Here is a 24,959-nt window from a genome sequence, read left to right on the forward strand (position 1 = left end):
AAAAAAAAAAAAGAACAAAAATACAAAATGGAAAATTACTTGCAACCTGTAACCTGTGTTGTTCTTTTTGCTTCCCCCTAAATGCTGTCACTTCTCATTTTCCTGTCCAACTAAAGATGCTGCCTGGCCGTGGCCTCCACACTCTGTAAACATGACCCACACCCCCCAGGGCACTCCACGGAAGCCTTGGAGATAAGGGACACATCACTTCTATGCTCACCTGAAGTGACCCCATTGTTAAAGGACACAGCTCAACTCAATCAGGGCACCAGCAGCGACTCCAAGTCAGGGTGCAAACTCTGGAGGCTGCTGTGTGAGGGGGGCACTAGAGACGGTGGTAAACAGAAAGGGGGGCTTCCTTCACCAGCCAGGTGACCCCAGGCAAGTCACAAGGAACCGCTCTGATCCAGGAGGCAATGCTGACCTCAAAGATTAAGGGCAAAGCAGAGAATGCTGCTTACAAATATATATGGTAGAGCAATTATTAAACCACATCAGTTAAAATGGTTTACTCGTTCTCATTGGAAATTTTACATTTAGAAAAAGTTTTCTGCTTGTGCAAGCCAAAATATTTGCAAGAAATATGACTGTCATCTCAAAAGAGGGTCAAGCTCTTGTTTTCATGCAACACTTGGAGTTTCTAGTAAAGATGTAGTCTGAGGGGCTCGCACTAGCCTTTGCCCAGAAGGGCACAAAGTTGCAGTCGCCTCTGCCTCTGGGGGCCTATGAAGCTCCAACCCAGCTGAAAAGGGCTGCTGCATCCATGCTGGTAGCTTTCTACGGGAAGAGCTCTAGTTTATAAAACTGGGTTCTCATTAAAGAGAGAACAGGCTATTTGCACATGACCTATGCAAAACCTCTCAAATATTTAGATCATCTCTAGATTACACCATAGAAACAGTTGCTGTACTACACTGTTTTATAACATTTTTATTATTTTTTATTGTCAGATTATTATTTATTGTTTGTCCCCCAAATATTTCCAATCTGCAGCTGGTTGAATCCACAGATGCAGAATCTGCTGCTATAGAGACTGCTGATACAAATGGCTGAATGTATTTCAAATGAATACGAATACTACATTCTACTATCAGTTTCTTTACAAATGCCACTTTATAAATAGCAAATACAGACTTATTAAGTTAAAATTTTGTTGCTACTAACAGTGTTGATACCTTACCTGCTCCAACACTGAAAGCTTGGACACTTTTCCCTGAAATCCTAAATACAACCAAAAACCCTGGCAGACGAAACCTCTGGGTCCAAGCAGACAGCCAGGCTCACAACACCACTGTTGTCAGCCACTGTTCACGAGTAACAGGCTTCGTATTTTCAACAACTCAGATTATCTAGAGGCTGTTCCCGTGGAGTAAGCTCCTAAAAGAAAATAAGAAAATATTTTACATATCTTAAGTAAACTACGTATCGACAACAATTAAAAGGGAGTACCGAACTTCTCAAGTAACCTATTATTTGAGTGATACTGTGTGACCCACAAAGACAGCTTGGGGTTGAAAACCAGCACGCAAGCAGTGTCCTTAAGGACCTCTACCCAGGACAGCGGATGCTACCAACCCCCAAGAGAAAGGGGCCGGGGCAGCGCAGGAAGGAGTGGAGTCCCAGGCTTGCCCCAGGGAGGCAGGCAGAGGCCCAGCCAGACCAGGGCCAGAGAGGAGTTGCCAAGCATCAGCTTCTTTTCCATTTGGAGCCTATGTCCGAGATGGACCCCACTCAATAAAATCCACCACAAAACAGAGGAACAAGAACAAAAAGTGAAAAGGTTGAACATCGAAATTATATAAGAATGTAATAATTGAAAATTCTTAATATTGTATCTGAATTATTTTAATTACAAACAAGAAAAATTTTAGAATACTAATGTTTGTGACTTACTAAAATCAACACGATACAGTTCACCACGTGTGTTTAAGAAACACTTCTCTTATATACTCTCTCAACCAGTCACATCACAACACTCAAAGGTTCCAGGTGCCGAGTTTCTAGCTAGGTCCTTGCCCCAAAAAGCCCACACTTCCAAACTGAGCCCCAGCTCTCACCTCTTCCTCAGCCTCAAGACCAACTGCCTTCCCTCTGTGGTCTCCCTGGCAACCTCAGAACAAAGGGACAAACATTCCAACTCCCCTCCTTTTAAAGGGACAGTGACAACTGGGCATAGTGTTTCGCATCTGTGATCCCAGCTGCTTGGGAGGACTGCTTGAGCCCAGGAGTTCAACACCAGCCCAGGCAACGTGTCACCATGTAGACACCCTGTCTCTACAAAAAATAAAAATAAGACAGGCATTCCCTCTGATAAGCCAAACAGCATCGTCCTAGTCACCATCTCTTCAATGTGGTAAAACTATCATCCTCAAAACAATTACTTCAAGAATTCAGAAACGACTGCTCAGAAAACACTGGAAATAAACTTTTATATTTTGCAACACTGAGCATTTAATTTATTTTACTTTACTTTTTAAAGAGTTGGCATCTTGCTTTGTTGCCCAGGCTGGAGTGCAGTGGCCCAATCATGGCTCACTACAGTCTCAAACTCCGGGGCTCAAGTGATCCTCCTGGCTTAGCCTCATGAGCAACTGGGACTACAGATGCGTGCCACTATGCCCAGCTAATTTTTGAAAAAAATTCTTTTAGAGACAGGGTTTTGCTATGTTATCCAGGCTGGTCTTGAACTGCTGGCCTCAAGCAATCCTCCTGCCTCAGCCTCCAGAGTTTTGGGGAGTACATGAACGAGCCACCGTGCCCAGCCAACACTGAACATTTATAAAAGCAAAGAAATTAAGAAGTTCTCGGGAACGAAAACTGATTTTTAAAAATTCAATTTATGTTAATCTGCGAAATAAACACGCTACTAGATTTGAGTTCTGAGTAATCAGAAAAATGTAGTTATTTCTGTTAAGTAGAATTCAATGAAGGATATACCTTCAGAAAAGATCAGATCACTTTATATTTACAAAACTGATTTCATAATGTCTTCAACAGAGAAAATTTACTATAACATTTCAGTCAGCTTGTAAAATAAAAACATATGTATATCAAGGCACAAGCAAAAAAACCTGTTCTAACACAACTTTTTGTGTGTATAATTAGTGTGTAATTCTACACACTACACAGCCCATCACGGGGGGAATGTGCTCATAAAACTGCAACCATATTGTATCAGTAACAAATTTTCCCCAGAAAGAAAAATGTGGGTATCCTTGAAGCTGGGAAGTGAACAAACTACAGGTTAAAACAGAATGTACCAAATTTAATATTTCTACATTTCTAAGCACATTTTTTTCCCCAGCTGAAAACCGCTTCATTTTCTATTGACTAGAAGCAGCTGATGAGCAGCGATTCAAGCACAGGACACACACTGACTTCCAAATGCTTGAATGGCGGCTCTCAAACCTTTTGTCTCAAGACACTTTTACTTTTACTCTTACAAGTTGAGAACACCAAAGAGCTTTTGTTTATGTGGAATGTATTGCTATTTTCAAAATTCTAAGTATGTATTAAAAATAAACCTATTAATACATTCATAGTATCTTTAAATGAAAGTTATTTCTAAAACAAACAAAAATGAACAGGAAGAGTGGCCCTGTTGTATATTTTTGCAAATTTCTGGCATAACCGAAGACAGCTCCATGTTCATGTCTACTTCTGCCCTCAATCTGTTCCCATAGAGTGTTTCAGCTAAAACACGTCATCAAAATCTTGCCTCACACAGATAGGTCTTTAGAATGGAGTATTGTAACCATCTTCACATAACTGGATGTTCACTGATACTACACCAACTCTCGCCAAGTAGCAGTTTCATAAAAGTTAGCTGAAACAGAATTTGCAGCCTTTGTCAAGGAACTTCTCCCTTTCTTTCATGAAAACTGACTGCTGTGTTCACTCCGAACACGTCCTTGCACTCTGGACCCATGCGCATGCTGTTCACCTGGATGACACGGGTTCAAGTTACAGACAGAGATTCTCAATGTCCACACATCTCATCGGATAGCATAAAACAAACATTTTTTTTCCTGTTGCCCAGGATGGAGTGCAGTGGTGCAATCAAGGATCACTGCAGCCTCAGCACCTCCCCCACCCACACCACCGCCAGGCTCAAAGCGGTCTTCCCACCTCACCCTCCCCAGTAGCTGGGACTACAGGTGCATGCCACCATGCCCAGGTAATTTTTGCATTTTTTTTGTAGAGACAGGGTCTTACTATGTTGCCCAAGCTGGTCTCAAACTCCTGGGATCAAGTGATCTACCCACCTCCGCCTTCCAAAGTGCTGGGATTACAAGTGTGAGTCACCTCACCTGGCCGATAATGTCGGGTCCAATCTCCAAGAAGACTTTAATTACTAGAAAGCCATCAGGTTTACAATGGCAGATACAAGTTTTCTAAAATTCCAATTTTCACCCCAAAGCTCAAATTTTATCCTTAGCAACAAATACTGTTCGTTTTTTCTTTGAGACATCACTCGTTTTGGACAAAACGCCTGCCACATGCTGAGTCTGAAAACTGTCCTCCGTCTGTTGTTCTGTCAGGGACAGACAGCGTTTCCGAGACCACTCGGCTCCCAGCTCAATCCCCTAGGGCTGTGCGTGGACAGTACCCACGTGGGGATGCAGCAGAAGCTTTATATATAACTTGACATTTAATCACAGCGAAAGTAAAAAAGATGTATGTTTGCGGCTTCCGAATGAAAAAATTAATATTTACTGCATCATCAGGGATATTATTTGGGAAAACTGGCATATTCTAAACATTCGGTGCCCATGCACGGTGCTGAAGAGGGCTCCAATCTGCCCTGTGCCACCAATGCAAATGTCAAACTCACCAGAAAAGGTCTGTACTATTAGACTATTATTATGCAGAAGTCATCTTTACCTCTTAGCCCCAGAAAGGGCTTCAAGGACTTCCCCCTCAGGAGTCCATGAAACACAAAGAACTGTGGCAACATGCCATTTCTACCAGTTTAGGAGTACACTGGATATGTGCAAAGCAGTAACACATACCTATGCTTCAGACATCAGACAACATGCCATTTCTACCAGTTTAGGAGTACACTGGATATGTGCAAAGCAGTAATACATACCTACGCTTCAGACATCAGAAGAGACTTTAAACATTTCCTTCCACAAGTGTTCTGTAACTACCTGTTAATCTTCCCTCAGATTCCCCAACTCACCAAAACAGTAAGCAGCCAAAAGTGAAATTTCTTAAAAACCAAATAAAAATATCTTCCCAAAAGGTCAGCTCTGTTACTTTAAAAAGCCTAACTGCAACTATTACAATGCATGGGTTTGCAACCACTGCAAATCTGTATGCTCAACTTTTACTACTCTAAAATCTGCTTGAAGTCATTAACTCAAGCGTGCCCACTTCCAGGTTGTGGTGCAGCTGCATGATCAGGGCTCACTGCAGCCTCTACCTCATAGGTTCAAACGATCCTTCTGCCTCAACCTGAGTAGCTGGGACACCACAGGTGTGAGCCACAGTGCCCAGCTCCCACCTAAAGATTTTCAGTTCCAAAAACTTGAGACTAGTTTCTGAGTAATTAATCTCCAAGACACTTTAAAATATGACATACAACCATAATTAAGTTTCTATTTTCATAACATCGCACCTCCAGGAAAAGAGCTCTGACTTCTAAGCAAAAAGTTAAAACAAAAATGCATACTTTACCTCACCTAGTGGCAAACATTCTGTTTCTTCAAACCTCACATTCCCCTGAAACAATATTCAGAACAATTTTAACCCGCCAGTCAGAAATTATAATGCTACAATAAAACCTCACTATTCTAAACTTCATTATTTTCGCTAATTCTGACAGGGTAGGCCAAAGTTTACATTTATTTATATTTTGCCTATTAAGGGTCTCCTGGCTCATCAATCTGTTTATTATGCAGATGAGGAGCAACTGAGAAGACACTAGGTAAAAGATCTTTAAACTACCACAAATGAAGGAAAGATTACCCAATGAAAGACTCTTGATAGCTCAGTTTTCATTAATGGGACAGTCACTAGGAGAATATGCCTAGAAACTTCAGATGACATCCCCAAATGCGACGTGTTCTCCAGCCACCAGCAGCAGCCGTTCATGTACCATGATGGCCCACTCAAAGCTCCACCAGCTTGCGGCAGGAAACACTGTGCTGCACTCACTAAACAGGAAAGAGATTTGGGCCCACAAGGAACTGAAGAAGCCCAACTTTCATTTACTTTAGTATCTATGCAGAATCTGACTCAATTGCATAGATTACATTTAAATCCTTCAGACGGCAAATTCAAAGTTTTGCTGCTTACCAAGTAATACTGTCATTACAAAAATTATTCTGGGCCGGGTGCGGTGGCTCATGCCTGCACTTCGGGAGGCTGAGGCAGGTGGATCACCTGAGGTCAGGAGTTTGAGACCAGCCTGGCCAACATGGTGAAATCCCCATCTCTACTAAAAACACAAAAATTAGCAGGGCTTGGTGGCAGGTGCCTGTAATCCCAGCTACTTGGGAGGCTGAGGCAGAAGAATCACTTAAACCCGGGAAGCGGAGGTTGCAGTGAGCTGAGATCGTGCCACTGTACTCCAGCCTGGGCAACAAGAGCAAAACTCCCTCTCAAAGAAGAAGAAAAAAAAAGCAGCAAGGGTGCCACAACACAGTATGTTTCTCACAAGGAAAATGTAGAGAAAAATCCAGAAACAACCTATTGTTGTTTTACATTTCTTGGGTATTTGTGTTTTTATAGATACGCGGAGACAAAAAGCAAAACTTGTTACTGAAAAACCTGCTGAGGACTAATGCTTTGGCCAGCCCCCGGCTACAGCCGGGCCGCCAAGCTCCCCATGTGAGCTTGCAACAATCCTGCCATTTCCCTCTATCTACTTCCTAGTGCAAAACACAGGCTGGTGACCTTGGTGGGCAACTCAGGTGGGAAATTTCAACTCTCCAAATGAATGCCAGGAACCAGAAACAGTCACATAAAATCATTTATCGAGGTGAAGGAGAAGTGAGGTTTATTGTTCTCTATTTAATGGCTGGACATAAAGTCTCCTAAACTACTACCTTTGATGGACTCCTCGTCTCAGTAAAAAAGAAAGTATGATTTCAAACACTTAAGATACGGTCCCAATTCTACATACCAGGATTCCTGTTGCTCTTAATAAAAGATTACCACTTGGGCCCTGGTGAGGACCACAATGCACAGGTTCTTATCCCCATGAAGAAATCCACCTCATGCCGCAAGTGTGGCAGTGTGAGCTCCCCCGGTACCATGTGAGTGGGGTGCGCTGCGGGAGGCCATCCCAGCAGGGTACTGTGGGGGCTGCTTCCCCTCAAGGGCATCTGTTTATTACGGGTTTAAATCACTGTTCCTTTATGTTCTCCTCGGTCCACACCCTTAGAGACCTGCATAATTCCATGGCCCCAAGCACAGCCTACTCTTGCCTCCCCCCAACCCCCGATTTTCACTGCTGCAAAGGATTCAGCAAGGGGCTGTGTAGGGCACTTTGAGGGAGAGGTGTGTACTGGAACAGCTTTACCGGTGACAGCGAATCAGATTGATTCCACACTTGCCCCAAGGGGCAAGCACATGGTTGAGCCACTAAAAATTGTTCAAAGACACAGCTTATCTTCCTAAAAGTAATCAATTTCCCCAAGTTTTTAGAGCCAACTATTTGACAACTCTTAGAGAAGTGGTTCTCAAAGGGTGGTCCAGGGGTCCTTTTGGGAAGCCCCCAGATCAAAGCAGTGTGCGCAACACCAACATTCCATGCTGTTTCCACAGCCACTCTGAGTATATGCTAGAGCTTTTCAGAAGCTGAACGGAGACACTAAGTTTGAATTCGGAAGGAGATGTGCGAATCCAGAAGCTGTCAGTTAAGCCAAAGAGATTTGTGAAAACAAAACCATCTTTCTCATTGTTTTCGTCATCGAAAACAGGTTCCACTAAATGGTTTACTTATGTTAATATATAATGGTTTACAATTTTACTTTATTTATTTGAGATGGAGTCTCCCTCTCACCTAGGCTGGAGTGGAGTGGCGCGATCTCAGCTCACTGCAACCTCCGCCTCCTGGGTTCAAGGGATTCTCCTGCCTCAGCCTCCCGAGTAGCTGGGATTACAGGCGTGTGCCACCGTGCCGAGTTATTTTTTTTGTGTCTTTAGTAGAGAAAGGGTTTCACCATGTTGGCCATGCTGGTCTTGAACTCCTGACCTCAGGTGATCCGCCCACCTTGGCCTCCCAAAGTGCTAGGATTACAGGCATGAGCCACCATGCCCGGCTGGTTTCCAATTTTAAATAGAAGGCACTTCAGCATTTAAATGACTCATTTTTAAATGTCAAACATGGTGACTATCAATAGATATAACAAAAGCTCTTTGGGGTCTTCCCTGCTTTTTAGGAGTGTAAAGCAGTCCTGGGTCCAGCCAGTCTGGGAACCGCTGACACAGCAGCGCCTTCCACTGCTGGAGGCTGAAAGGCTGCTCCCCGAGGCCATTCCGGTTCAGTCAGGATCCTAGTGGCAGTGACAGGTACTGCTTTAGCATTCACTTTTTCCAGACACCCTGTCTACTCTCATTCAGTTTCATGTGATTACTGACCAGGCAGGGATTGCCAAGTGAGATGATGGCCACCCTAAGTTCAGGTGGAGAGAATGGGGTTTCTTCTTTAAAAACCCTTCTCTCACAAGAATTTGCTTCTCAAATTGGAGCTGCAGCCAATTTTTTTTTTTTTTTTTTGGAGACAGGGTCTCTGTCGCCTAGGCTGGAGGGCAATGGAGCGACTGATCATGGCTCACTGCAGCCTCAATCTCCCTGGGCTTAGGTTATCCTTCTACCTCAGCCTCCCGAGTAACTGGGACTACAAGCATGCACTACAATGCCCAGCTATTGTGTGTGTGTGTGTGTGTGTATATCCACAATATATATATACTATATATATCCACTATATATATCAGCTATATATATCTCCACAATATATATACACACTATATATGTCCAAAATATATATACACTATATATATGCACAATCTATATATCCACACAATATATATCCACACGATATATATACACACAATATATATATACACACACTATATATATACACACTATATATACACACACACATATATACTATATATATATACACACACACACACACACACACACACACAATGTCCGGCTCTTTTATATGTATGTGTGTGTGTGTATATATATATGTACATATATATACACACACACACATATATATACACACACACATATATATACACACACACACACACACACAGGTGTCTACCTGGCCTGTGTCTCCAGGGTCTTGGGAGCATCTCTGGGGCCTACTCCCCTCAGTGCAGGTTCAGCATTCCCAGTCCTGACAGCTGCAGCCAGCAGTGCCCACCCCCACCCAGACATTTATAACCAGGACAAGCCCTCAGTTTAGCAGATGGGGGGCTCACTCAAGGGGGAACCTGTCTATGAATGCAGGGTTCAACCCCAGCTGCAAACGATAGCGGAGGTGGGGGGGGGGTACAGTGTACCAGGCAGTGTATTTGTCTAGGAACGCGGGGGCCACGGGTATCAGGCAGTGCATCTAAGGCCTGCACTTTCCTGTCTGTGAAATGGGGACGGTAACGACCTCACAGCTTCCTACAAGGTTTTCTGAAGCGACATCCTGTGCCAAATCATCTGCGGCAAGTGTGCAACAGACGGTAGGTGCCACCTAAGAAAGTGACACAGCCTGTGCTGGCGAGGGCTTGGAGAGAAAGGCCCTCTTAGGTGAGTCTATTTGTCCGACATATTTGCCAACAGCCCTTTATGGGCTTGGCACAGGGAAGAGGGCGGGTGACATACTGTTCTCATGGAGGGCAGGGAGTGCTTCACGACGACCCAGGAGAAATAAGTAGGAAGTACACACTAACTTATGAGTGTTTTTTTTCTCACAAAGGTGACAAACTGAACACAAACTAACAGACCAGTTTGAAAAATCAAGAAACATCTATATAGTGAAATTCTTTTTGTTGGGGGTGGGGGGTGGACAGAGTCTTGCTCTGTCACCCAGGCTGGAGAGCAGTAGCAGAACCACGGCTCACTACAGCCTGGAACTCCTGGCTTCAAGGGGTCCTCTGGCCTCAGCCTCCCAAAGTGCTGGGACTACAGGAGCGCATCAGCATGCGTGGCCTAATTCTTTTTTTTTGAGACAGAGTCTCACTGTCGCCCAGGCTGGAGTGCAGTGGTGCGGTCTCGGCTCACTGCAACTTCGACCTCCCAGGTTCAAGCGATTCTCCCACCTCGGCCTCCCAAGTAGCTGGGATTACAGGCACGTACCACCACACCCAGCTAATTTTTGTATTTTTAGTTAGAGATGGGGTTTCACCATATTGGCCAGGCTGGTCTCGAACTCCTGACAAGTGATCCACCCATCTTGGCCTCCCAAAGTGCTGGGATTCCAGGCACGACCCACCATGCCCAGCCGGCCGGGAATTCTTTAAGGGTGATGAATCATCACATGCACAGCCGTGAGAAAAACTCCCTGGCACCTGAGTGAGAGCCGCAGACAAGCCGGCCAGGGCAGTGGCCACAGCCTCCAACGCATCCCGTTCACTAGTGCAAAACAGCTGTAACGTGGAGCTTTTCTGGACAGCCCCCTTTCTAGTGTCTTTACTTTCTATTTTTACATAATGTTTAAGTTTCCTGTATGTGTATTACTTTTGTAACCAAACACATTAAGGTATCTTCATTTTGGAAAAAAAGTTGCTTTACCTTATTATAAAGGTATATTAAGTACCACTTAAATGTCTATATCGGCATATGCAAAACAAAACCACGGCATCAAAATTTGATACCCAAGGAGAGAAATGCCTCCTTTACAACTTACACACGATTACCACCACCTATTAAGTTTTATGGTCATGGTTACAGAATTCTTATTAAAATATGTACAATTACCTATTCAACTTCATGTAACAACTTACCCTCAAAATTACTACTCAAAAAATAAAATGAGGCCTAGACAACACAGACTGTCTCACAGATGACTGTGTACACGTACATGAAATGAGCAAACTGGACTTTGTTCTTTGACCTCCTCTTTCCCAATTAGTACATTTCCATTAACTGTTAATTATAGAACTTTTGTAATGCAATTAACACACATCATTTGATAGTAGTCATAAAAAGGCTGATCTTAGTATCCACTGTAAGGGACCCCATCATTTAAATAAGAAATGTAAGTGAGAGACTCTGTTTAGAGAGAATTTTCTAGTGGTCTTCTGAGCCTGCCAGAGAGAGATGAGACCTCTCAGGCAAGGGCACAGTGCAGGGACCCACAGATAGCAGGGAGTCACCTGTTAATAAACACATTCAATCTTAGCTCTTCAAGAGCCAAATAAGCCACTTGGTATCATGGGACAGGCATATAAAAAGGAAAAACGTGTCTTGTTTACAGAGATTCCAAACAATGAAGACGTGGCACAGCTTAAAAATAAACACTGAAGAGAAGCACCCTACTGGGCTCCACAGAACTGACCTTAAGGGAATTATGACCCTAAGGCTGTAGAAAAACTCACAGTATCAACAGCAGAACCTGCCAACTACACCGCGAACAAAACGGGAGCCAATGCCCATTCCAACCATTTCCTCCTTACATGAAGAAACCCCACCACCCTCCAAGGCCCAACCGATGATCCACACGTCCTAGACAAGCCTTTGTGAGGCTCACACATGCACATGCAACATGGGCTGGGCTGTCTGGTAACCATGGGTACAGCTGGGCAGTCCATCACAAATTATCTTATTTGTGCCCTGTCTTCTCACCACAGCACAATTAGCTCTGCTTGACATAGTCTGAATTCAACCAGCTACTAATAAGGGACAGCCTCTGGTGGAAAGCCTGAAAAAATTCAACATACGCGCTTTTCCAAAACAAGAGGTATCTTATGAAACTTGCTGAAACAAGTCTACAAGAACAGACATCTCCTCCCCATGTACACAGCAAGTAGGAAAACAAGTGTGCATTAAGCAGGGAGTTTCACAACAGGGCTGTGTCTGTCTTCCTGGGTGACACTTCTGAGATGTCTATGCCGTATTTAAAATAGGAAAATAGTGAAATAGTCACAGACACACATACACAAACAGCAACCCAAAGGGCCACTAAAGAGCCCTAGGCTCCAGGGTAAACGAGTTGGCAACACCTGATTTAAAGGAAGGAGCTGGAATAATCTCTCAAGTTCCCCACTGAACTTGTCTCCAGGACTGGGACAGGGGCCACCTTGGTCACTGCTGTATCCCTCGTGCTAACAGAAAGCAATGAATGTTCATTTAAAAAAAGACTGTATTTACTCCTTAAAAGGCACTGCTAAGGACCTTTCTCAGAACTGTATTTCAACCAAGTCATATGTGGCCCTAGGGAAACCATGGAACAGGGGGTATATAGCAAGGTTATGTGAATATACCGAAAAGACGTTCCCATCTGCCTTTCCCTCCTCTAAGTCCCTGAGTACACTAGGCTCAAATCTCATTCCATCAGCAGGCAGATGACACGGATATCGATGGCCCAGGCACAAGTTAAAGAGTATTTTCAATAACTGGTAACGCAGTAAGCTACTGCTACCTGTGGCCCAAACTCTAAACTTATATATTAAAGTCCTTTATTTACAGCAGAAAAGCCGGCCTTGACCTCCATTGTCTCAGAACCGCGAGGAGGAGCCCCGGACGCCGCAGCGGAGGCAGCACGAGCACCCCTCCCGCCGAGCGCAAGAGCGGGCCCCTTCGGCTTCCGGGGTCACTGCAAGGCAAAATGTGTCACAAATGCGGCCAGTACACACCAACGCAACAAACTATTCCACAAAAAAACTGAAAACCAGCGCGGGGAGGTAAAGACACACTCTTCAGGAAAGTGAATCCGCGCTCTTCGCGCTTCCTGCAGCGCCAGCCGCCCTGCAGTGCCGGAATCCCCCGAAGGCACGCCAGAAGCTAAGCGGGCCACCCCGACCGCACCCAAGGCCCGGGAGGAAGTGCCGAGGTCCCCGAGAATGCCTAGGGAAACCAGCTGCGCTTACAAGCCAGCTACGCAGCCCCCCGAGCCCCGGGCCGCACTCGCCCAGGCCAGCCCTGCGCTCTTCCCCGCGAGCGGCCGCCCCGACTCCCACCCTCGGAACCGTTCCAGCCGCGACCACCGAGTGCTCGCCAGTCGCCTCGACCTCACGCAGCCCACCAGGGCCGGCGTCTGAGGCCCGCGCCCCAGGCCGGGGCGGCTCTGACCGGCCCCGCCCGCCCGCTCATTCCCTTCCGCGGCCGCCATCTTCTCGGCGGGAGCGGCCTGTGCGGGATCCGCGGCTCTCGCCAGCCGGGCTCCGATGCCGGCCCCGCCCCGCTCCCAAGGGCTGCCCAAGCGGCGGCCGGCTCTTCTACCCGGCACCCGGGACGCCACTTACCGCAGGCCGCAGGCCTTTAGGGTCTCGCAGCCATTTCCCCGAACGCCGCGGAGTGGGCGGACGGCCACCGAGATGGCGCGGGGCTAGAGCGGCGCCCCCGCGCGGCGGGCGGAGGACGAGACCGGCCACCGAGACGCTGCGGGGCTAGAGCGGAGCCCGGGCTGCGAAGCCCGGCCCCGGACTGCGCGCATGCGCCCGTCTTTCATACCTGCACTCCGAACGCGCCCTTCGGGTCTGCACTGACAATGACTTGCTTGCATCCTTTGTGGACACCTTATTTCCCCTACCCCAAAAGTGAAAGCTGGGGCAGTGCCCTTGCGGGGATCCCTCGGAACAGCCCGCGCAGGGAGCAGGCGGAACGTGGATGCTAGCCCCGAGGGACTGCACTCCGCCAGGATTTCGCTCTTAAGACCGATAAACCCTTCAAGTCGGTGGGGATAGAAAGCTCCTGGGCTAAATTTGTAAGAGGTGTGGGGGGGCGGGGACAGGGGATAAAAGAAGAAAAGGCCCAGGTTTTCTCTTCCAGATTGTGTTTCTCAAACCGCGGGCCCCTGACGGCCTCGGCTGGGAATGGCAGCGAGGGGCGAGGTCCAGGTGTGGGCGGGGTTTCTCTTCAACTTGAAGACCCTACCCTGCTGCCTCCCCACCCCAAGCTCGGCTCCAGAAACCAGGAGCGTGGGGGTGGGGGGAGAGAAAGGAGCACAGCGAGGAAGGGAGGCGGGCACGCTGGACCTCTAGGCCCCAGGGACCTTGGCGGTGTGGTCCCAAAGCTCTGCCTCCTCCCACCATGTCAATCCTACAATCAGAACTACTGACCAGTAGCTAGAACTCAAAGAACGCATGGACATGTTTGCCCACAGGGGCTGGAGGGAAAGATTAGACACTTACTATCAAGAGAGGGGAAAGTGAGGTATGGTAGATGTCAACCTTCCATGTGGATTTTCTTCAGTTCGCTCAATAGTAACTACAGTGACACTCCATCACCTGTCTGTCCCCAGATACTGCAGGAAAGAGACTGGGAGGGGGCAGGAGGGGCAGCTGTTGCCTTGAGGCACCATGGGCACTGGCCACTTGCTCCGAGGGCAGGGACCTGGGGGGGGGTGGAGGTGGCCCCATTACTTGTTTCCGCTTCTGTGAACAGTGATACTCTACCTGGAAGCATGGACCATCTAGCCTTTGGCGTCGGCCCTGGCCAAGAGTAAAAGGGGCCCAGAGTGCCGTAAAGCTGCCCCTAATACAGAGGCTTCTGCGATGCTTCCATGGATGAACCAGGGGCTTTGAGGCAGGTGTGCTTTTTAATAATACCGCTGAAGATTACAGGGTCTGCCAGTTTCTGAGGCAGACTTAGTTTTCTTCAAAGGAATACAACGCAGCTTGTTTTTGCTGGTGTGGCCCATTAGGACCACATTAATAGAATCTGGCAGGGATGGGCTTGACAGTCTTCCATCTTGAGTGTGTCCTCAGGTTGCAAAGAGGGCTTTTTGCTCTCGGACATGGGGTAATGGGAAGCTTAGAAGACAGACGGGGTTGAGACCACCTTTAACAAGCAGTGCGATCTTGGGCAAGCTCTCTGTTAAAGGAGGGCTCACATGCTGAGGCCCAGGTGAAGACCACATGAGGCCTCCCTATAAGAGGCTCTCTCTAAATCCAACTGGTATGGGGGAACCTCAGCCCAGTCTCTTTAGCTGAGGATCTTTAAACCAGCCACAATTTGTTTCTGCAAGACGGTGAGATTTTTAAGAGATTTTAACTCTTGGGTACAGTTTCACGCTGGGCACTCAGGAGAGATAGATGGAAAGGCACTAAGGGAATAGAAAGAGTGGACAAGGCAGCTCAGGGACAAGAGAACCAAGAGGAAGAAAAAGGCAGGAAAACATGAGGAAAGGGAACCCTCACTCAGCTCACCGCAGTGCTCAGCGATACGCAGAATGCCTTCCTTCCTGCAAGTCCAGAGGATACTGGAACCTGCCTCTCGTTCTCATCTCCCCCGCCCCCCAGCAGAAGCTGGCTCGGCTGTGGAGGCCTGGCCAGACTATCCACTCTGGCCTTCCCCACCTACAAGGTGACGAAGTCAGCTCTATCCCAGCTTACCTGCCGTCACTACTCCTGGGAGCTGCCCTCCCTGGTGAGAAAGGCATTTGGAGAATCTACAGTCTGGGTATTTGAATTTGAACTCCACTAGCAAAAGAATACTTTTTCCTAACCGAATTTATTTTAAAAGTAAAACCCAAAGGAGGAAACAAAGTCTTCAGTTGTTTCAATAAATTGTTCCTTAAATATCCCCAATTCACAAACAAAACCCCACAAGTAGCACCGATTTACAATAGGATGTGGCCCAGAAAGCAGGAAGGGGGCCAAGAGCGCTCCAGCAGGAAGCTTAATAGGTGGTCCATGGAGAAAAACACGATGGGTGCATCACAAATAGGTGTAAACAGTACACTTTTGTAATGTGTAGACACCAGTTTCTGCAACCCCCATGCCACGCAAAGTTTTAGGGAAAGTCTTTGAAAGTACAATCCGGAAAACTCAGCAATTCTTTAAAAAAAAAAAAAAAAAGGCTTTCCGCTGTTATAAGCCTCCTTCCTATGACTCAGGGTCCGCAGCAGAATACCCTGACCCAAAATTAAAATACTATGACAAAAATACTCCAGGAGGCAGCCGGCTTTACTTCGTTTAAAGCCGGATTTCGCTTAGTCCCGTGAAAGCGAAGGAGCACCAGCGCTTCCTGATTCCGCACAGTTTTCTCGGCAGAGACGGCCCGTCCTCTCCAAGAACCGGAAGCCGGACAGCGTCAGGACGTTTTATTCTTCTCACCTGGGATTCAGAGAGGCAGCAGCCAAGGACAGGGCCCCCGCCGAGGCCACCGGGCAGCGTCCAGGTCTCGGCCTTTGGGAGGGGCGCAGCGGGGGAGGGGCACGGGGAGGGGCGAGGGCGGGGCGCGCCTGGGCCTCGGCGCTGGGCTCCTCCTCTGCCCGCTCCGGGGACACCCACAGGATTCTTGCAGACCTCTGCCGAGGCAGGATGGAGGCCTGCAGGGATGCACCGCGGGCCCGCGACCCGGGCGGCCGGAACATAGTTCTTTCTGGCCGGAGATCGGCCCGGTCGTGAGTCGTGTCTGTGCCAGGCCCCCCACGCTGTGCTCCAGGGCCTCAGTGCCCGGCGCGCCGGGGGCTGTATCGCCAGCCACTTGGGGCAGGAAAAAGGAATCACAAAATACAACCCTCTCCTTAACCCAGAAGGAGAACGTGGATTCCCAGAAAAAAAAAAAAGTATATATATATATATATATATATATATGCCTACTGTTTTCTTATTGCTAACAAAAACTTCAGCCACTGTGTGCTGTTTTTTTTTTTTTTTGAGAAACTGATGAATTTTCTTTACTTTTACATTGTATAAGGCCAGCTAACTTTAACAGTTAATTTTAGATAAATCAACTCACCAATGCTAAAAGGTGTCACAATCAAATCGTCCACTACTTCCCCTCAAAGCAAACAGTAAAGCACTGCCTTTGGCTCCTTTAAAGAATACTAACCAGATCTGCCGGGCGCGGTGGTTCAAGCCTGTTCCCAGCACTTAGGTAGGCCGAGGTGGGCGGATCGCCTGAGGTCCTGAGGTTAGGAGTTCAAGACCAGCCTGACCAACATGGTGAAACCCCATCTCTACTAAAAATACAAAAATTAGCTGGGCGTGGTGGCAGGTGCCTGTAATCCCAGCTACTCAGGAGGCTAAGGCAGGAGAATCGCTTGAACCCGCTGCACTCCAGCCTGGGTGACAGCGAGACTCTGTCTCAAAGAAACAAACAAACAAACAACAACAACAAAACACAGATCTTTGTCTACCAAAGGGCAAATGCTACGTTTGTGCATCACTGAGTAATAGCACTGCCAGAAAAGGCAACTTCACAGAATTCACCCACTCAATGAATTCCACTGAATGCTGTCTTGAGACAACCAACACAGAGGGAGAGCATGGACGATAGTGGGTAAGATAAGGGGAACCGGCAAGATGGAAAAGGGCCAGGAAACAAAAGAATTCAAGGAAAAACAGAAACAGAAGTTAAACTTTGTGTTCCAACCCCAAAGACCTCTAGAAAGCTGTGGGATGTGATGGAGCTACACGTTCTATGCGGCATAGGAGAATCATACCAATTTTCTGTCTTTTAGACAAAAGAATAAATGTGAAATAGGAAAAAGGGAGGGAAATGAGACGGGAGGAGGGCATCACCCCCCTTAATGCTGTACCAAATTACTATACAAACTGAATTTTTGTAATTAGAATTATGGACAGTGTCTTATCATTTGTATGTTACCAGAAACCTGTGCTATGACTTTTAACTAGAAAAACAACAAGGGATGGATCTTTCTTTGGTCACATTAGCCTCTGTAAGTTACTCAAGACAGCTGCAATGAACTGACAACAATATCCACAAACAAGGCAAAAGGAACTTCTCATGGCAGGGAACTGAATCTGGATGTTATTCTCAGTTCTGTCATTTTCCAGATACCTTTAGAAAGAATGGGCTGCAGTTTGTGTTGTTGTTTTCCTTGAGACAAGGTCTCACCCTGTTGCCAGGCTGGAGTGCAGTAGTGTGATCTTGGCTGTCTGCAACCTCTGCCTCCCAGGCTCAAGCAACCCTCCTGCCTCACCCTCCCGAGTAGCTGGGACTACAGGTGCATGCCACCACACCTGGCTAATTTTTGTATTTTTTGTAGAGATGGGGTTTCACTGTGTTGCCCAGGCTGGTCCGAACTCCAGGGATCTACTCACCTCTGCCTCCCACAGTGCTCGGATTCCGAAGGCACGAGCCACAGTGCCTGGCCTGAGCTGCAGTATTTCTATATCTTCTGCTAAGGAGTGAACACATTAATACAGAACCATGCTCATCACTCCTTCCTCTGAGAATGTTTCATGTTTCTCTAAGGTGTCTAAGTTTTCTCTTTGAGGTCAGTGAAAAGTAAATAAAAACAACTTTGGAATTAATATTTTAGTTAAGTATAGGGCAAAAAACTATTTCTTTTCTGACTGGTTTTATCTCAACCATCTTTAAAGGAACACAGCAAACAAGATAGCCAAAAAAACGCTTGGACAGATTCTGACAGAATAAGAGTAAAGTAGTTGTACCCAGATAGGACATTTACCCTTACAGGCTCTTCACACCACGGAATAGAGACCCGCGAAAAAGGGGAAACGAACCCATAGATGACTGAATTCCTGCACTTGCTGGCGAGCACCAGGAGGAAGGTGCAGGGATGTCCATGAGGTCAGAGACAGCCATCAGTTCACACTGCATTCCAGACGCAATGGGCCCCGGCCCCATTCTTGGGCCTTCTACCTAACCTCAATGCCTTGGGAGTATGGGACCTTAGGGGGAAGGATAGGGCTACAATTGTGCAGGCTACAATTAAAGATTTTTTTCTTAAATGAAAACACTTTAAGAAGTGAAAGAAACTTCAGTAACCTTCCAGAATTCGTCCAGATAGGAACAACTATATAAATTAATTCCTGCTCTTGCTTAGTTCACAAAAACAAAATGGTAAAACTGAGAAAGAGTGTGTTTGGAGGAAATACCAACAACAACAACAAAGACTGAGGTATTAGCAGTTTCCAAAAGACACCCAAATGGGAACTGGAGGTTTTTTCCCTTCAGGGAGGTCTTGCTTTGTTGACCTGGCTGGTCTCAAACTCCTAGCCTAAAGGGATTCCCCTGTCTCAGCCTCCCCAAAGTGCTGGGATTGTAGGTGTGAGCCACCCTGCCTCTTTCATTCCAATAGGAAAGTATTTAAAGAGTAAATGTAGGGCAAGGCACGGTGGCTCACGCCTGTAATCCTGACACTTTGGGAGGCCCAGGAGAGAGGATCACTTGAGCCCAGGAGTTGAAGGCCAGCCTGGGAAACATAGGAACTCTTATTTCTACTTCTACCTGCCCATCAGACACGTGATGACAACAGCTGCATGCATACAAATAACTTAAGACACAGACAGAACTATCCACATGTATGTGTGTATATTTACATATATTTTTTGTTAATTTTTATAAAAAAGAAAAGTCAGATCCCAAACCAATAACTGTCTATCAAATCCTGACCAGCCAGGTTCAAACTACATAATCAAACTCAAATGAAATAGTACATAAACAATGCTTTGACCATGTACATTGCTACTAAAAAAATACTCTTTGGCCTTTCCCACTGGTCTGCAATGGCAGGACTGTATCACCTTCCCTCCTACCACATTTGTTTCAGGTAACAGTATGCTAGATACGGTTTGTCTCAACCTCAGCAGGAGTTAAAGGTTTTAAAAAAATAAAAATGAAAATCAAGAAAAGATTATTGTTGCTCTCACCCAAACTTTCAAAATATTCAGTGCTTTCTGATTTAGTGGTATAATCTAGAAAGGGAAATAAAATCAGGCAAAAAGAGGGAGGGGGAAGGTCACCTATATCAAACAATCACCAGTGAAGATTCTTTACAGGGTCTGGGTTCACCAGACACATGGTGTCAGAATATGTGCAGCAGGCCAGGCGCCATGGCTCATGCCTGTAATCCCAGCACTTTGGGAGGCCCAGGCAGGTGGATCACCTGAGGTCTGGAGTTCGAGACCAGCCTGACCAACATGAAGAAACCCCATCTCTACTAACAATACAAAATTAGCCGGGCGTGGTGGCGCATGTCTGTAATCCCAGTTACTCAGGAGGCTGAGGCAGGAGAATCGCTTAAACCGGTAGGTGGAGGTTGCAGTGAGCCAAGATCGTGCCATTGCACTCCAGCCTGGGCAACAAGAGTGAAATTCTGTCTCAAACAAAAAAAACAAAACAAACAAAACAACAACAAAAAAAGAATATGTGCAGCAGACTAAATAGTAAAATTCTTCCTTACCGCTTTCCAACATCTCTAATTGTTTAAAATACTGTGAAAAGTGAAGTCCATGAAAATTGAGGTCTGAGTGTTTCCTACCTACTTCTGCTAACCATTCTAAGCATCAACAACTGATGGGTTTATCAATTATCCTGAAAAATAAGGTGGTTTGATTTGCCCAATCTCTTTGAAAGCCTGAAGTCTCCAGTATGTAGGGGTTTGATTTTATGCTTTTGGGTTTTGAGAGTAAAACAAAACATCCATGGGAATAATGTGGTTTTGAAACATGGCTGATATCCTGGTTTTTAAACATTCTATGATTTGAGTAAAGGAAGCACTCTATGCAGTGGTTCACACCTGTAATCCCAGCACTCTGGGAGGCTGAGGCAGGAGGACTGCTTGCACGAAGAAGTTTGAGAACAGCCTGGGCAACATAGTGAGACCTCTCCTCTACAAAAAATAAACAAAATTAGCTGGGTGTGGTGGCTTCCGCCTGTAGTCCCAGCTACTCAAGAGGCTAACATGGGAGGATTAGCTGGGAGGTGTAGGTTGCAGTGAGCCATTATCACGCCATTGCACTCCAGCCTGGGCAAACTGCTTTCCCCTTTTTAAAAACTCATTAATGTTCTTTTAAGATTAATATACCTTTAGCATTCCTCTTTCTGTTCATCTCTTTCAATATGAAACAACTCAAGTTCAAAGCCACCACCTCAGCTTGCAAGACACTGGAAGCTCTGAACACCTGGTTGCCCCTCAGCTGACTGTAAGGGCCAAGCCTTTGGTTTCTCTCGTCCACATGCCCACCTCTGTCATAGGAAAGCTCAGGCAGTTGATGAATCCAGCAGGCTGAAGTCCTTGTCACTGTCCCAGATGTCAACCCGTGTGGCCCTGCACCCTCTCCTGTCCCGGGACCCACCTACCTCTTTCCTGCTCTCCTGCACTCTTGGTGACCCTCCATGCTGGTGGCTTCAGGGCTCTGGCCCAGGCTCTCCTCCTCTCCCTCCACCCATACCTTCTCCACGGAGACTTCATGCACACCTGGCTGTAGTTGCCTTTATCTCTGCCTGGATCTGGGCACCATCATTCACCTGCTCCCCTGGCATCTCCACGTGAATGCCTCAAATGCACTTCAAAACCTACCTAACACATGCAAAATGAGCTTAGGACTTCTGACCTCCCTACTACATACATCCAGGCTCTTCTCTGGCGTTCCCTATCCAGAGGATGGTCCCACCACCCTATAAATTCATAGGCCAGAAGCTGAGAAATTATCCTTGACCCCCCTCCCTGCTCCTCAGTCTCACCTGCTGCTGCAGCATTTTGTGGCATCTAGCTCACTGCTCACTTCTCAGTACATAAGTGCATGGCCCTAATGGCTTCTGAACACCTTCAACATACTACGCTGTCTTCACCTCACCCCTGCTCACCACACTCCAATGTTTCCCATTCCCATCGCATCCCTCAACTTCTTGCTCTCTCACCAAAAACCATCAAATGGGGAGTTTTGGCACCTTCACCCTGGACTTCCCTGCCGCCTGGAAACTGCTAACATAGCTTCTCGAAACTCGACACCCTGTGGCTTCAGGGAGCGCCTTTGAAGCCCCTGGTTCTTGTCAGACCCCCTGGCCACTTTCTTGCTACCCTTCATAGGCAGCTTCTTCCTTAGTGAATACAGCTTGCAGCTCTGCATTCTGGACTTGATCCACTCCTTGTCTCCATGGGCTTCCTCTGAATACTGTACCCATCAACTCTCAACTCTAGCCCTGCTCTTCCCCTTGAGCTTTAGATGTGTCCCACAGGCACCTCCAATTGAATGAGGCCCACGGTGAACTCACCACCTTTCCCTCGTTGTTGCACCTCCTTCTTCTTCATGATCATTCTCAGTTGGTGCCACCACCTCATCAGCTGGGCTACTCACCTGCATCACTCTGGTCTTCCTTCTTAGCTCCCACAAATTGTCAGTCACCAAGGACTGCTCATTTCCATCCTGACTGAAGGTCTCTTTCCATTTTTGCTAGTATTGCTTCCAGTTAAGATCCTCATAATCATTCACTCATTTATTCCTTCATCACTCAACAAATAAATATTTATGGAGCTCCTATTACGATTTAGCCATAATCAACTCACATGAAGCTTACCATTTTATGGTGAATCATGACATCCCATCAGAGAGCAACCACACGGACCGTGTGCTAAGAGCTACGAAGAGCTAAGTTAGGATTCTGTGCAAGCATAAAGGAAAGGCACTCCATCCAGCTTTGTTAGGGAAGACTTCCCCGAGAAAGCCATGTCTCTACTGAGGAGGTGAGCAGGAGTTAGCCTAGGGAAGGCTGTTAGCTAGGGCCCAGACTGAGAGCACAGCGATAACAAAGCTTGTTGACATGAGAAAACCTCCAATCAGCTGGGATGGCTGGAGCAGAGAGTAAGATCAGGAGTGCAGACTTATAGCTGCGCTAACTTTACACAGGCAATTGGGGAGTCCCCAAGGGATGTTAGAAGGATAGAGTCAATGAGTGATGGCTTTTGGAGAGATCACCCTGTCTGCTATGTGAGAGGTAGTGACAGGACTTCTGGAACTCAACAGGAGTTACGAAGACATCCTGGCAATCCAAAAAGCAAAGATGATGGCTTCCATGTTATGGTGGAAGAGGCTGGGAAACAACACAAAGGAGCCAGTTTCTAGAGAGGATTAAGGAGGGGGCTCGAGCAGGACTTGGTAACCGGTTGGCTGTTGGGAGGAGGGGCATTAACCTGTGACCCACAGGCAGGCACTGAGACAGCCTCTTTGGACTGGAATGTTAAGGAATGTCACCTTAAGGCGCTAGCACTCAAGCTTTCTGCTCGTGCATCCCCTTGCACACTTTTTCCTTGACGTTCAGGCTGGGCATGGTGGCTGACGCCTGTAAACCCAGCACTCCCAGAGGCCGAGGCGGGAGGATGGCTTGAGCCCAGGAGATCGAGACCAGCCTGGGCAAGAAGGCAAGACCTCGTCTCTAAAAAACTTTAAAAAATAAAAATAGGCCGGATGCGGTGGCTCATGACTGTAATCCGAGCACCTTGGGAGGCCGAGGGGTGATCATTTGAGGTCAGGAGTTCGAGACCAGCCTAGCCAACATGGTGAAACCCCACCCGTATTAAAAATACAAAATAATTAGCCGGGCGTGGTGGCGGGTGCCTGTAGTTCCAGCTACTCGGGAGGCTGAGGCAGGAGAATCACTTGAACCCAGGAGGCGGAGGTTGCAGTGAGTCGAGATCATGACAGTGCATTCCAGCCTGGGCAACAAAGTGAGACTCCTTCTCAAAAAATAGAATAAAATAAAATCAAAATAGGCCGGGAGCGGTGGCTCACGCCTGTAATCCCAGCACTTTGGGAGGCCAAGGAGGGCGGATCACGAGGTCAAGACATTGAGACCAGCCTGACCAACAACGGGAAACCCCGTCTCTACTAAAAATACAAAAATTAGCTGGGCGTGGTGGTGCGCCCCTGTGGTCCCAGCTACTCGGGAGGCTGAGGCAGGAGAATCGCTTGAACCCGGGAGGCGGAGGTTGCAGTGAGCCGAGATGGCGCCACTGCGCTCCAGCCTGGGCAAGAGAGTGAGACTTCGTCTCAAAATAAATAACTAAATAAAGACCAATAACTGTTTCCCATAGGGTTATGTAGTTGCAAATGAAAAAATTACTGGCATGTACTGCCTCTGCGTATGAAGCATAATTTTGTCAAGACCTTATACCTGTAGATTTAGCTCTTTCGATTAACGGAAAATGTCCAAAATCAGTCTCCTCCAACCTATTTGCCGAACTGGACTTACTGTCGCTGAGTAGACCGACCGACATAGCTTACACGTTATTCAGCTCGCTTGTAAGCAAACACACGAAACCACCTCACCCCTGACTTCAGAAAGAAGCCGTCCCGTGAATTCCTCACAGATGAAATCAGGGGCTGCCCCTCAAGGACTCTATTTCTTCCTTCGGCTCTAACAAATATTTTAAGTTACTTCCCAGCAACGGAAACATGGGATCCTGCAATGACAGACTTCGCATTCCTCCTGAGCGGACAGGCAATAAGCAAGTAAACGCGCAAATACCCAAGTGCGGCCTCAACCCGCGCTCCTGCCCGGAGGTCTCCAGTCACCGAGTAACCCCGGCCCTGCTCCGCGCCGCCGCCGGGACTCCGCCCCGCAAGCAAGTGGGGTCTTTGTCCCGCGCGCCCTGGCCGCGTCCCGCCCTTCGGCGTAGCCCCTGGGAGGCGCCCTGAGGGCAGGGCCCTTCTGATTCCCCACCTGGCCTCGAGTGAGGACGCGCTCAACAACATCTCGAGTAAAGCGGGGGAACTCGCTTCAACGAGCAGACAGCACAGCTCTCGCCCAGCCCGGTCTCGGGTCAGCCGTCTCTCCCTGGACCTCAGGGACACTAGCCCTGGCAGGCCGCCGGTCGGGAGGGGACTCCTTCACCGTCCGAGGGGCGGCCGCGGACACCCGGCGCCTTTCCCCCGCCCCACCCCGTCCGGCCTCACGCAAACGACAGGAAAAAAGCTGGGACCTTCGCCTCCGACTCAGTGTAGACGTCGCCATCCCGGTTCCAGATTTCCGCGCTCCAACGCCTCCGCAGCAGCCATCTTGCCAGAGGGCCGACGCCTTTTGACTCTGGCGCCAACCCGTAGTGCGTGGTCGCCGCGAGG

The 24,959-nt window shown here is 47.5% G+C and overlaps 1 protein-coding gene across 6 annotated transcripts in view; it reads right to left on the bottom strand.

Annotated features, from left to right (window-relative positions):
- Positions 1-24,959, bottom strand: part of DIDO1 (death inducer-obliterator 1) — a 60,238-nt gene extending 35,279 nt beyond the window's left edge. The window contains exons 1-2 of one of the 6 annotated variants that reach the window (XM_003810833.3): positions 24,821-24,959; positions 1,181-1,377 (exon numbers count right to left, since the gene is read on the bottom strand). The gene's annotated coding sequence lies outside the window, so the exon portion shown is untranslated. Of the gene's footprint in view, positions 1-1,180; positions 1,378-2,057; positions 2,097-13,139; positions 13,239-13,424; positions 13,564-13,632; positions 24,335-24,561; positions 24,687-24,820 lie in introns of those variants that run through there. The other 5 variants (XM_063601139.1, XM_008963220.6, XM_008963219.6 and 2 more) reach the window with 5 other exon arrangements.

The sequence above is a fragment of the Pan paniscus genome, chromosome 21, assembly GCF_029289425.2.
Source record: "Pan paniscus chromosome 21, NHGRI_mPanPan1-v2.0_pri, whole genome shotgun sequence".
In the NCBI taxonomy this organism is placed as follows: Eukaryota; Metazoa; Chordata; class Mammalia; order Primates; family Hominidae; genus Pan; species Pan paniscus.